The sequence below is a fragment of the Chenopodium album genome, chromosome 11, assembly GCF_948465745.1.
Source record: "Chenopodium album chromosome 11, dcCheAlbu1.1, whole genome shotgun sequence".
Taxonomy (NCBI): Eukaryota; Viridiplantae; Streptophyta; class Magnoliopsida; order Caryophyllales; family Amaranthaceae; genus Chenopodium; species Chenopodium album.
In genome coordinates this window covers 25,072,126-25,086,908 of record NC_137844.1, presented here as the reverse complement: position 1 = coordinate 25,086,908, position 14,783 = coordinate 25,072,126, and the positions used below count along the sequence as shown (strand labels likewise).

General features: G+C 38.2%; 1 non-coding gene across 1 annotated transcript; it reads right to left on the bottom strand.

Moving 5' to 3' along the window:
* Window positions 1-13,793: 13,793 nt before the first annotated feature.
* Window positions 13,794-13,899, bottom strand: LOC145569821 (small nucleolar RNA R71). Its single transcript, XR_014096350.1, has one exon. It is a non-coding gene; the product is annotated as a small nucleolar RNA R71 (small nucleolar RNA).
* Between the last annotated feature and the right edge of the window lie 884 nt (window positions 13,900-14,783).

Genomic DNA, 14,783 nt, shown 5'->3' with positions numbered 1-14,783 from the left:
CAAGTTTAACTTGCGGGGTCCCATCCACACGCACCAACCCTTCCAAAGGTAAGGCTTCTACATGGTGCATCCAAACTCATAACCATGGACCCTCTTTGACTAACCTTTATCCTTAAACTTTAGAGAACTAGAGCCATGGTTAGGTTGCAAACTCATTGCATCATATTGTGCCTACTTGACTACTTGTGCATCTCTTGTTTGTGCATATTTACTCTAACCTTTTGTTTGACTTGTGTTTGAGTCTAAATAAACTAATTAATGACTAAAGGACTTTGCTTAATTAATTAACCAATAAATATGAGTTTTTTAAAGTCTAAATATATTGATTGAACTTGACTTAGTACGTCTATAGGAATTTCCCTCTAAGCTAGAATACTGGAAACAGACCTAAACTGACGTTTTGATGGGTGTCATAAATGGCACCCATTTTATGAGTATTTAGGTTGTTTTTACCTTTTTTTCATAGCTTTTCTTCTTAATAAATGCTTAGTTTTATGCTTTAGGTCTTTGTTTTACCTTTTCTCTCTTATTTTGTGGTTTTGTGCATTTCTATGGTTTTTCTAGTCTTTTCTCCTTTATTTGCTCTATTTTCGTGGTTGTAGGTATTGTACAAGGTTCGGGTCTTGATATGGATGGATTACTAAGGTGGAAGATGCTTTTGGAGCAAGCTCATGGCAATAGGAAAGCTCAAGATGCAAGGAAGTGGATTCTCCAAGTTCTAGCTCTTGAGCTCTCAAGCCGTGCTCTCATGAAGATGGGGTGTTGAACCCATTGTCAAGTGCTTTTTGAAACTGCCACTCTTAGTGTTCATCATCATCATTCGGTGCGCTCATTTGAAGCCATTAGCGAACGCACGAAGCCTTGAGAAGAGCCGAAGAAACCCAAAGGAGCGCGGGCGCGCAACCCAACGGGCGCGGGGGCGCAACCCTGGGTCCCTGCTTTGCTCGGTTTCGTTTCGTGCCTCCTATAAATATCTACTTGTAACTCGATTTTTGAGAAGGGAATTAGAAAAGTAGAATTAGAATTAGAATTCATAATTTTAGCTTAGTTGAGAGCTTCTCTCTCTAGTTTTAGGGTTAGTTTAGGAGTAGATTTAGAGAGAGAAAGTGAGGAATTTCAATGGTGATTGAGAGATTGAAGATTCAATGGTGAAAATTGTGTTGAAGATCTTCTCTATTATCAATGAGCATTTCTAACTCTATCTCATTTTATTGCTTTGTTTAATATTCATGTTTGTTTGGATTGATTTTGATGTTTGATGCCTGATTAGTGTAGTTATTCTTGATATTTTGTTGATTCTTGATTTCCTTAGTTGTTAGTTGATTAGATGATAATGTTAGAGTAGTTGTTTGGCTAGAGATTGGGTAAAACTTGTATGATTGATTGATTGTACTTAATTTGGGGATTGTGTTGATTAATTGTTGAGATTAAAGTGATTAATGGAACTTGTGCATGTGTGTAATTCGATTAGGCCTTGAGAATTATCCTAAATTGCATTGTGAGTCTACATTGATATGGACCATTGATTTGTAGCTCACAATTGTCGATTGAGTTTGGTTAGTGACGTTCCTAGTTAGAGTCGTTCGTAGTTAGCGCTAGTTAGACCTCTAGGAGATAGCTTGTTGAGCTCTTTTGATTGCTCTTACCATTAGTCTTGCAACCTTTGATTTGCATATTGTTCCCGAGTTGCTACAATTATCATGATTACTTGTTGATCCCCATTCCCTAGTGTTTTATTTGTTTGGTTGTTTGTTTGTTAGTTGTTAGTGTTCTCTCTTATCTTTGGCTTCGACCTAGCTTAGGCGCATAATTGAGAGCGCTTGAACATTACTGTTCCTTTGGGTTCGACCCTTGACTTGCCTCTATACTTGTATTTAGGTTTGTTAAGTGTTTATAAATTTAGTTTGACTGAGGGAGGATTAGTCAACGACCTACATTTTCCCTACGTCAAAATGGCGTCGTTGTCGGGGAACGGTGTCTATGTTTGAGTGTTTTTGATTGCTTGAGTCTAGGTCTTTGTATATACTTTTCTTTTATTTGATTTTTGCATGTTTTGAAAGAAAAAAAATGGAAAGTACCTTGTTTTCTCAATTTGAGAATTAGCCATTTTGGGTGTACTTTATTAGACTAGAGAACTTCATTAGTTACCATGGTTGTGATCTTTGGGAGGCTTGCGAGATTTGTTATCATGATTTGAAAGAACAAACTAGAGACATTATTGAAAGCATGTTTAATGGTAGATTTCGAGCATTGTCAATCGATGATGCTAGGGACTTTTATGCATGGTTTGCTAGAGATATTTATGATCATGGTCATGGTTATTCAAATGTTTCTATTGATAATTTTGATGTTCCATGTTCCATGTATGATGAATCTTGCATGCCTACTTGTGCCCCCATCCCCCATTTTGATGATGCCACTCATATCTCTAATGTTGATCCGCGAATGCTTGTACATGATTCCTTTCCCCATGATGCTCCTCAATGTTCTTCACCTTTCCAATCTTTAGAATCTAGCTTTGAGTCTCCTCATGAGATGAGATATTTGGAGATTATGAGAAGCCAAATGGAAATGTTGAAAAAGTTGGAAGAGAGTAATGAGGACGTTCTTAGGAGGAATGAGGAGATGAGAAATGAATTGTCATCAATGTTGAATGTAAATGAAGTTTCTACCACATTGGTAGATATGGAAGATGATGATGATTGTTTTGGTAGCTCCAAAATGTGTGAGGAGGATGTTAGAGAGCCTATGAGTGAGGAAAAGGGTGTAGAGATGGATGTTCCTAAAGAGAGTTTGCATTTTGAACCTCCTTCCCAATTTGAATTTCGTTCCATTGAGCTTTTAGATAGAGTTGAAGAGAAAATAAAATTTTTGGCTTCTCTTAATGTTGAGGAAATGGTAATTCAAGTTATGAAGGATGGGACATTACAATTTTTGAAGTGTGGAGATGTTGTGAGGAAAGAGAGAGATAATGAGGAGGATGAAGTAGTTTTCATGGGAGATTGGATGTTTGAGGGTGATGAGGACCAAGAGTTCTTGAGTGTTGAAAAACCAATTAGAGAGTCAATTCCCCCACCCACTTCCCTTGATGGTGATTTCATTCCTCCATTCCTTTATTTTGAATACCAATCTTCTTCCACCCCATCTCCTTTGCATGATAACCATGGTTGCTTTGAGGAGAATGTGATTGAGAATGAGCTTAATTTGAATGATGATGAGTTGGAGGAGAACCCTTTGGATGTGAGTTCATTGGATGGGAGAGCTTATGTTTCTATGGTAAGTGGTGTAAGTGAGCAACCAATTCCTATTCCTTCACCTTACACCTCATTTTCAAGAAAGCTTGATCTTGTTCCCTCCTATCCCATGTCATTACCTTCTTTTCTCAAATCCCTCCTCTTGAAGAGCCTTTAGTCCCCCAAGTGCCTCATTTGATGACCTTTGAGGATAATGGTGGGATTTCCAACCAAAAATATTTTGTTGAGAAGAGTATGCCTTCTTCTTTTTCTTTTATTTCTCTTCTTTTTTCTTACATTCCTGTTTTTCCCTTCTCTTCTTCCCCTTCTTGGCATACCTCTTCTCAACCCAATAGGTGTGCATTGTGCTTGTTGCTTGCCTTCATTTTGTCATGTGCATACTTACTTTCGTATGAAATGTGTAGCAGTGCATTTGACAAGCTCTTGTGTACGTTGAATTATTATTTTCTAGAGAGGTCAAGCTTGGACCTTAAGCAAACCTTTCTCGGGAAGTAACCCGTGTTTTATTGCTTTCATTTTCTTTTCTTTTTAGAATAGATTTTCTCTCATGGAAATGTTTGTGTGCCTTTTGCTAGGTACATGACTTGATATACTTTGGTGCATTGGTTTGGATCAAGATTCAAGAAAGTATGATTCAACATTTGCTAGCATATGGAAGACAAGATTCAATTAAAGAGGAAATCGTCTTTAAAAGGTTGAATTGGGTCATTTGCGGGTATTTACACCCACTTAAATCCGGTAATATCTTTCCTTGCTCTTTCTCTAATGGCTGATGATTTGTTGGTCATGTGTTGGTATTGTTGGTTTGATTTCTTTCTTCTCCCCTGGAAAATTTGCAATGTGTTTTGTTTTGTTCTTGCTTTGGACATAATACGTTTGGACTTGTATAGTTGAATGCTTTTCTTCTTAAATGGTAGTGGTTCGCACGGTTTGAAAGTATCTTTGGTTGATTCTAGGATAGAGTATGCTAAGGTAGTTGTTTAGAACTTTTGGGACCTTGAAGCCGGGTTCTATTTGTTTTTGAAAATTTGCAATTGCTCCCCTTTGGTTAATTTGAAACTAATAGTGAGTTATTGCTACAACCATGTGAGGTTTCAATCTTTTCAATCCTTCTACATATTTTGCATGAGCGGCACATGGATCCTTGACTATTGTATGCTTTATCTAGAATTTGACTTTCATCTCCCGAGATCGTGACCGAGCCATTTAGGAAGGACAAAGGCATCTTTTCGAGGTGGTAATTTTCCTTTTTCTAGGATAGTTTTCTTTTCTTTATTTTGGGTTTTCATTTGCCACTTGCTAACTTTTTAAGCCATAACCCTTCTTTTCAAGCCACATCTTTAGATTTTGAGCCTTTTGTTTCATTCTTGTTTCCATCATTGGTTTTTGTGAAGCATTTGGTCTCTATAGTTGGAGTTTTTGTGTATGAAATGAATTGTTTGGTTCTTCTAATGAAAGCGAGTTTATGTTGTACATATTTTGTGAATAAAAAGAAAATGGAAATTTGAAAAAGCCGTCCATAGTTAACAAAGGCGAGGACATGAAATAATGTGAAAACTGAAAAAAATAAGAAAAAGCAAAGTGATGTGTTTTCCATTTATGGCACTCTTAAGGTAGGTTTTCTCCGTAGTTTTATGATTGTTTTTAGTCTTTTATGTCGTGTTTTTACATAATAATGCTTGTTTTGCGTGTTTATGTATAAGTTTAGAGAAATGTGTGCTTTTGATGGTTTTCTTATTATTTTATTCATTTCTCGGATATTTCTCTCGCTTCTCCGTTTCTTTGACTTGTTTTGTAGGTGTGCCGAGTTTCCCGGCATTTAATTATTGAGGAGGAAGCTCGAGCGCATTCAAGGAAGTTAATGGAGCTAAGTTCGAGAATCCAAGCATGCAACTCAAGCAAACCAAGCTAGCTCCGCAAGCACAAGCACCAAGGAAGCAATGAAGAGGTCCGGAGTGTACAAATGCTTGAAGAATAAAAGGCTGCCCTCCTCACGGGCATCACCTCGAGTGCACCGATGATAGGGATGCTCAGGAGCGCGAAGATTGATCAAGCAAGTAAGGGGAGCTAAGCCTCGAGCATCACAGCAAGGGTGCGTGCGCGCAGACCCCTCTGTGCGTGCGCGCTCACCTTGCTGTGCGTGCGCACGGGGTGGCTGGTGCATGCGCACGGACTACTCTGCACCTTGCTGTGCGTGCACGCAGGAAGCTGGTGCGTGCACACAGTTTGCTCTGCTTCCCTTCGCTCATTTTATTATAAATAGCCTTGACCTTTCTATTTAAAAAGGAGGAGGACGAACTTTAGACTAGCTTAGACTTTCTCTCATATATCTTAGCTTAGGTTGAGAGTTTCTCTCTCTAGTTTTAAGGTTAGTTTAGGAGTAGTTTTAGAGAGAGAAAGTGAAGGATTTCAATGGTTATTTGAGAGATTGAAGATTCAATGGTGACAATTATATTGAAGATCTTCTTAATCAATCAATTGTTGGGGTTTGGTGAGTCCGACTCATCGCGGAAACAAACCCAAAACCAAGACTGCACTTGCAATTAATAAAGCCATAAACATAATTAACTTAAAGACAAGATTATGATAATAATTATACCTTTGACGCGTGCTTCGCCCGACCTCGAGGGGCTTTTACTTCGAAAGCTAGCCTTGAAAATACGACGACCTCTAACGGAAGTCCACCCACAACTCGAACATCGACTAGGTCAAATGCCTTGGAGTTAGCAAGGCCCGACCAAAACCCGAGTAATTGAGTTCAAAGTTTTTCACAATGGTGATGCCTTTTTCAACTCTTGAGTTTAAAGGTTTTCACTACTGTCAAGCAGCAGCGTGCTGCAGCAGCATATCTGTGAGCGCTAGCCACTGCTTGGTGCGGGCTTGCTGCTCGTGTGCGGCTTGGTGCGGCAGTGGTGTGCGGGGGATGTGCTACGAGGCTTGCGGCATGGTGCGCATAGCTAGCAAGCTTGTGCTGCCTCGTGGCTTGTGTTCTTGCACGCCCCGTAGAAGAGTCGACGCGTATGCGGTATTCTAAGCTATGGGTGTGACGCTTAGCATGAGTCATGGCTATGCGCACCTCCCCTTAATTAGCACATAAACCCCGGGTTTTAAGGCAATGCTATTTTGCGGATTACGCCATTTTAATTATTTTTATTAATTTAATTTGGTTTTAATTATTTTAATAAATTTTAAGAGGCTAGGCCTTGGTTTTTAAGCGGCGTTTGCAAAAAAATTCTATTTTGGCAAATAATTGGGTTTTACCGGCTTATTTAATTGGATTAATTAAGTTGGATGCAGAATTTAGTGGGAGCTTCAAATATTAATTGCGCCTATTTACATAATCGGTTAAAACAACTTTGACTAGTTTTAATTAGGCGTGTTAATCGGATTAACCACATAGATTAGTTACTAGTTATCGCGTGTTTATGCATTGTTACTTGTTTTATCGTTGTAAAATGCATGGGCCATTCACAAATAGTGAATGGATGAATGGAATGTATATTCTCTCAAAGGTTTAATAAAATGGCAACTAGTGGGGCCCGATTAGGATAGAAAATACGGACTGCGATCCGTGATGTATTTTTGTAAATCTAAATACGGTTTGCGTACCGTTGAGTATATTTGTACCTTAATATTTAGATTATTCCTAATCGTAGATACTTGTAGTTGCATAATTTTGGTCAAGTCTTGAAGACGGAGGTTCTTGGAAGACGAATCCATGAAGTTGCAAAAGAAGACCTTTTGAAGACTTGAAGAATTCAAGGGGTCATGCTAGTTGCCAAATATCCATAAAAATTCTTATGCTTTACATATTTATGATCATTTATATATGAACTATATGTTAGATGCATGTTTAGGATTTCGAATGTTGTGATGATTAACTAAATTCACTTAAATCAACCAACATAGAAACCCTAGGTCCCTAAATATTGAGTAAAATTGCCATTCCAAAACAATACTTGTCGACCTATTGAGAGTAGTGATGGGCTACGCCAAAGCGAGGCATCACTACTACTCCCTAAACTCATAAGGCATATCGGGTATGCAAGTTGGTTTTGGTTGTGCTCAACGATATGAGTGATGAAGTCCTAACATGTCGTGACAAAGTGAATAAATTGTTGAGAGAGCATTAGATGCGACGATTTATTCAACTAAGAGTGGCTTGGAGCCATTAGCAAAGCGTTTCTTTCCTTGGGAGATTGAGTGCTAAGACAAACCAAAGCATGCTTAGCCACTCTTTGTTTCCTTGGATCTTGGAATCGACTTATTTTCACAAAATAGGGACAATTTTATGTGTAAATAAGACGTTAAATAAGTTTGAAATATGCATGAATTAAATTCAATCTTATTTAAGTATCATGAATGGTTTTTCATTAAAATTCTTTCAATTGTAGAATCATGTCTTCAAGTAACTCAAACAACCAGTTTTCATTGCACTCAATTCTCGAAAAGGAGAAGTTGAGTGGGCCAAATTTTCTTGATTGGCAAAGAAATTTGCGAATTGTTCTCATGCAAGAGCAAAAGGAATATGTGCTTGATGAGGAAATGCCCGACGCTCCTAATGAGGAGGTGACTCAAGCTGCCCTAAACCGATGGCAAAGTGCTAATCGGGATGTCAAATGCATCATGTTGGCCACAATGTCTCCCATGCTTCAAAAGACTTTCTTTGAGAAGGAGACAACTTTTGAGATCATTTCTGAGCTGCAGAATATGTCCCAAGAGCAGGCCCGAACTGAGAGGTTTGAAACCCACAGACAGATCCTTGAGAGCAAGCTCAAGATAGGAGAGTCAGTCAGCCCACATGTACTCAAAATGATAGGATTATTTTAGATCATGGGAAGGCTTGATGCAGGGTATTCAACCAAGATGGCAATTGACATCATTCTCCACTCGTTGCATAAAGGTTATGATCAGTTCAAGATGAACTATAATATGCACAGCATGGAGAAAACCCTCACTGAGCTTCATGGTATGTTGAAGCAAGCCGAGCAAACGCTCAAGGATGAGGGAAAACATGATATGCTCATGGTCAAAAAGGGCAAGCCGTTCAAACGCACGGGCAAAAAGAAGAAAGGCTTCAAGGGGAAAGGTAAGAAGAACTTTCTGCCTAAGCCGAAAGCTACCAAGGACAACAAGGAAAAGAAGGTAGCTTCTTCTAAATCTGATTCCGAATGCTTCTATTGTAAAAAGAAGGGACATTGGAAGAGAGATTGCCTCAAATTCAAGGAAGATAAGAAGAACGGAACCGTTGCTTCTGAATTAGGTATATTCATTATAGACTTAAACTTCACTAGCTCAACATCATGGGTATTAGATACCATATGTAGCTCACACCTTTGTTCCTATTCTCAGGGTCTAAGGAACGTTAGGAAGCTAGCGAAGGGAGAGGTTGAACTCCGGGTCGGCAATGGAGCTAGAATTGCCGCCGTATCCGTAGGAACTCTCAATTTGTCTTTGCCCTCTGGGCTTGTTTTGGAACTTGAAAGTTTTTACTATGTTCCCAACATTACCAAAAACATTATTTCAATTTCGGCATTGGACGCCAAAGGTTTTGAATTTCGAGTAAAAGACAATGAATGTTCGTTTTATCTCGATAATGTTTTATATGGTATTGCACATTCTGAAAATGGTCTTTATGTGCTTTCTTTAGAAAAACAAGTTTATAATGTGAATAATACTACCAAAAGAGCTAAGACCATGGAGTCAAATCAAACTTACTTGTGGCATTGTCGTCTTGGCCACATTAACATCAAACGCATCAAGAAGCTTCTAAAAGAAGGCGTTCTTGACTCCTTTGATTTAGAATCTTTTGAGAATTGCGAAGGATGTTTATTAGGTAAGATGATAAAGCAGCCATTCTCCAAGTTGGGAGAAAGAGCAGGTGACTTATTGGGTCTAATACATACCGATGTATGTGGACCAATGAGCTCCGCCACAAGAAATGGACATCGATATTTCATCACCTTCACGGATGATTATAGTAGATATGGCTATGTCTACCTCATGTCGCGTAAATCTGAATCGTTTGACAAGTTCAAAGAATTTCAGAGTGAAGTGGAAAATCAACTTGGAAAGAAAATCAAAGCCCTTTGATCGGATCGAGGTGGTGAATACTTGAGCCAAGAATTCGATGACATCTGAAAGATCATGGTATACTTTCAGAACTGACACCTCTGGGAATTCCACAATGGAACGGAGTATCCGAACGGAGAAATCGAACCTTGTTAGACATGGTACGATCAACCATGGGTCTTAGTGATCTTCCTATCTCTTTTTGGGGACACGCACTTTTAACTGCGGCACTAACACTGAACCGTGCTCAATCGAAAGCTATAGAAAAGACTCCATACGAGTTATGGACAAAGAAACCTCTTAGGTTGTCTTTTCTAAAGATATGGGGATGCGATGCATATGTCAAGAAATTGATTTCTAACAAACTTCATCCCAAATCTGATAAGGTTTACTTTGTGGGCTACCCAAAAGAAACCAAAGGGTATTACTTCTACAACAAATCGGAGAACAAAGTGTTTGTTGCTCGCAATGGTGTCTTTTTGGAGAAGGAGCACCTTTCTAAAATGAGAAGTGGGAGGAAAATCGAACTCGACGAAGTTCGTGAGGATGAGCAACAAAATTAGAATGACAGTCAAAGTGCTCAAACAGCATCTGTTAACGAAGGTCAGAGTGATCAAAATATGCAAAGTCGAACCGATAATGCAAACGCTCAGTCTATTACCCTACGTAGGTCTCAGAGGCCGAGATCTCAACCTGATAGATATCTTGGTTTAGTATCAACTAAGAATAAGGACATCGTGATTATGGATAGAGGCCACATTAACATCAAACGCATCAAGAGGCCATGAGATCTGAAATGGATTCCATGTTTGAAAATCAAGTCTGGGACTTGGTTGACTTACCCGAAGGTTACACACCTGTCGGATGTAAGTGGATTTTTAAGTTGAAAACCGACAAAGATGGAAATGTATTCATTTACAAAGCTAGATTGGTAGCAAAAGGTTATAGACAAGTTCATGGTATTGATTACGATGAAACCTTTTCTCCAGTCGCAATGCTTAAATCCGTTCGGATCCTCCTAGCGATTGCTGCATATTACAACTATGAAATATGGCAGGTGTACGTCAAAACCGCCTTCCTAAATGGTATTTTGGAAGAAACTGTGTATATGACACAGCTTGAAGATTTTGTCGACCAAAACAATGCTGGAAAGGTATGCAAGCTTAAGAAGTCCATTTATGGATTAAAGTAAGCAAGCAGAAGTTGGAATCTGCGATTCGATGAAGCCATCAGTAAGTTTGGTTTTATCAAGAATCCAGATGAATCTTGTGTTTACAAGAAGGTCAGTGGGAGTGACATTGCCTTCCTAGTCTTATATGTCGATGACATATTACTCATTGGAAACAACCTTCTGTTATTAGAGTCTGTAAAGGCTTGGCTCGGAAAATGTTTTTCAATGAAAGACTTGGAGAGGCTCAGTACATACTAGGCATCAAGATCTATAGGAATAGATCGAAAAGGATGATAGGATTGAGTTAAAGTACTTATATTGATAAGGTACTAGCTCGTTTCCAAATGGAAGGGGCCAAGAGAGGTCACCTACCCATGTCACATGGCATAACCCTAAGCAAGAAGCAGTGTCCTAAGACACCTGATGAGCGAGAAAGGATGAATCAGATTCCATATGCTTCGCTAATTTGATCAGATTCCAACTCATGAAGCTCTAGGACTTTTTGCTCACCCGCGCAATGGAGATCGAAGTTTATTTGCTTGATAGCCCAATGGGTCCGGTTCTCCATCTCTACGGGTGTAGACACCTAATTATGTCTCCCCAAAAACCAAACCCAGTGATGAGTATCTTTCACGTTATTTGATTATCGAACGAAGTGAAAGTGTGAAAAGTCTTATGATGCGGTGGTTTTAAATATCTTCTTTCTGGTTTCGAAATGTGCTCTATTTGTGAAAATGTCCAGTCCAGTTTAGTTTTCTCCATTATAAGGGTCCAATAATAGTGTATTTGGATTGGGCTCGAAAAGAGCTTTCCAACGATATATTATAAGCCCAATTCCGATGAATAATGAGGAAGTTATGACAAAAATACTAAATTAACCCTGAAATGGTTTTATGGCCCAATGATCTAGTGGAGGGCCCATTAATTAATATTCCTAAAATTATTAGGATTGATTTTAATCTTCTAAAAAATCTAGAAGGTTAATTTTAGTTCTAATAGAGTTAGGAATAATAATTATATCTTTTATGAAAATAAAGAATTCGATTTGGATTAAAACAAGTGTATTAAAGAGATTAAATCTGATTTTCAAAGATAAGTACGGACGTTATTAGATGAATTTAATTAGATTAAGGGTTCCGTACAGGTTTTTAGAAAACGCTTAAACCAACGCAAAATGACAAAGCTGGCGCGCCACGACCTTGTCACTCTGCAACAGGGGCAGTTTTACTCCTGATAGGATTCGGTCTTTTTTTTATCCTTTCCGGGCTATTTTCTCTAAAAATTGGGTTAATATTCCCGGTTTTTAAATCATCAACAATCATCCACAATAATCAACAATCATCTTTCTCTCTCTCTTAAGCAATAGTTTGTTCTTTCTCTCTCCCTTTTCAAATAAAAATTCCGCATTCACGAGTCTTAGACACACCTAGCCAAGTTTGAAGTTGCCTTCGCCCTAGATGTGAAAGGTTGATAATTTCTAAGGGTTTGGTCCTAAATCCCTATTACAATTATTTAAATTAATTGTTTGATTTAATATTTTCCTTGAAGTTACTAACATGTGTATTTTGTTATTAGAAAGAGGTACGAGGCAACAAAGTAAGTTGTTTTAATTACTCTATATCCTTAGAAATCATGTTCTTTATATTATATTATTTCCTAGTATCATGTTAGGATGTTTTTATTGCTTTCTAGCATCATGTTTAGGTTGCTTCCTATTTCTTATATCATGTTACTATCATGTTATGGCTAAAGCTTTGATTTTTATTGTCTAGTGACATGCTAGGGTTTATTAATCTTGTTAGTATCATACCTAGGATCTTGCTAATATTATTAAGCTTTATTGAGATTTTAGTGATGATTTATATCAATGTTATTGTGTGGCTTGATATTATTGTTATTGCTTGATCACACCCTCTCTTCAGGATTAAAGGGAAATTGTATTTGTAATCACGCTTAATAAGATAATTAATAATTTTATTTAGCCTAATATGATTTTAATTCAAGTGATCGCCAATTATAGATTTGTTTGTGCATTAATATTCAACCAACATAGGTTAAATAGGTTTACGGTTAATATATTGATCGTATGTTAGTCAGAAAGCGCACATGAATATGAGAAGAATAAAGTAGAGGCCTATTTTTAGGGCAGGTTAAATCTCTTTTAGGTTGAATTTGTACCTTCATCCCCGAATATCCAGTCATGTTTCTAGACCACTATGGAGTTAACGATCTCATGGATCGTGAAGTGGTGTAACCTTCACCTGTGAACGGTTTACAAGTTCCTAAAACTTGTTGGAGACTCTTTTGCTCTAGCTTCCTTCTCTTTAGACGCCACCATACTTAAGTGTATGATAACAGTGGGGCTCAAGTGTGGGATGCTTGAAATATTTCCTACAGTTTTTTTGTGACTCCACTAGGGAGGATTTCTATTTTAATTCCTAAAATTATGGCAATGATTTAGAATGAGTGGTTGAGACTCGAAAAATTCTAAATATTCATGTGCGTAATTTTGATTGACATTATTGGCATAAGCATAAAAAGGTCCGCATTAGATAGACCATCTGTAATGCGCCAAAAACATAGGATTTTTGCACATAGGAAATTTGGGAAATATCTGTCACAACTAGAATTAAAATAACGCTACGAAAAACTGGAAAATTCTTAGAATAGAAAGTTGTTGAGGCATGTAGGATCTGGAGTTGAGAAAACAGTGCCTGTCGCAGTGCAAAAGCAATGTCGCGTGGCGAAAGAGTCATCGTCTCGCGACAAGCTCTTTTCTCTCGTGCTATGTTCTTTCAATACCGAGCCAGAAATCTACCTTCTTGTTTCGACCAGTTCTAGTACTGTTTTCTTAATTCTACTTCCTGATTGAGTTTTTATCACTTTTCTGAACCCATATGTGTTCTACATATGGCCATAACCTTCTGGGAATTCACACTCCATCTACCCAATCGAACGCTCATATAGATTTGAGAGTGGGATTGCTCCACCTACAACACCGGCAAATGACTTTGAAATAAGACCGACAATGAACACTTTGATAGAGAGGCGACAATTTAGCGGGGCCAAGCATGAAAGCCCGCTAAATCATCTCAAGGACTTTGAAAAATATTGCAATACTATCAAGGTGAATGGAATTTCCCAAGAATTCATCCACCTCAAGTTTTTTCCCTTTTCACTCATAGGGCGTGCCTTGGAATGGCTAGACAAGGAGGTCAAGATGAATTCTCTAAGGACATGGGATGAAGTGACCAAGGAGTTTCTATCTCGTTTCTATCCACAAAAGAAAACGGCAAAGGCTAGAGCTTTGATTCAAGGTTTTAAGCAAAAGCCTAGTGAGAGTCTCTATGAAGCATGGGAGAGATACAAAGAGTATAAAAGAGAATGTCCTCACCACGGAATTCCTACGTACCAAATTATTCAAATTTTCTATGGAGGTCTTAGTCCTCAAGGAAAATCATGTTTAGATGGAGGAGTCGGAGGTCCTATCATGAACAAAACGGAAGAGGAAGTGGTAGACATAATTAAAGACGTAGTGAGGTATTATAGAGATTGGCAAGATGGAGAAAGAGAGTCAACTAGCAAGATTAGCTCTTCGGTGTACTCGGTTGATCATCTAAATGCAATCAACAATCTATCCTCACAAATAAAAAACTTGGGGAAGGAGATGTCCGCTATCAAGGCGAAGTTGGAAAGTGCTACCTACCAAGTTTCAAGTCTTCCCTCCCAATCTAAGGGGAGAGGTATGTCTTCTGATTCTCAACCCCCTCCCTCTCCTAGTAACATGCCTAATGGATGCTTGTTTTGTGATGATTGTGGGTCGTATGATCATGATGTTTCTAATTGCCCTCATGCATGTATGGATGTTTGTGATGATCAAGATGGAAATGTGAATGAGCATGTGAACTATGTGTCAAATAATAATGAATCTAGGTTTGAGAATCAAAGAGGTCAATGGAATAGGAATTACAACAACCATGACAATTTTGACAACAACAACCAAGCTGGTGGTAATAGGAACCATGGGAACCAAAATTCCCGAGGTAACTATAACAACTAAGGTTATAGTAGCCAAAATCATAACCAAAATTATGGTACTCATAACCAAGGTTATGGTAACCATAATCAAGGTAGAGGTAATTGGAACAATCAAAATAGGGAAAATTTTCAAAATAACTCTCAAAGGGGTCCCACACCTGGTTTTGCTCTAAAGACCAAAAATGATAATTCCTATGTTCAATCCTCTTCTTCTTCTCATGGAACCAATTTGAAAGAAATCATTGAAA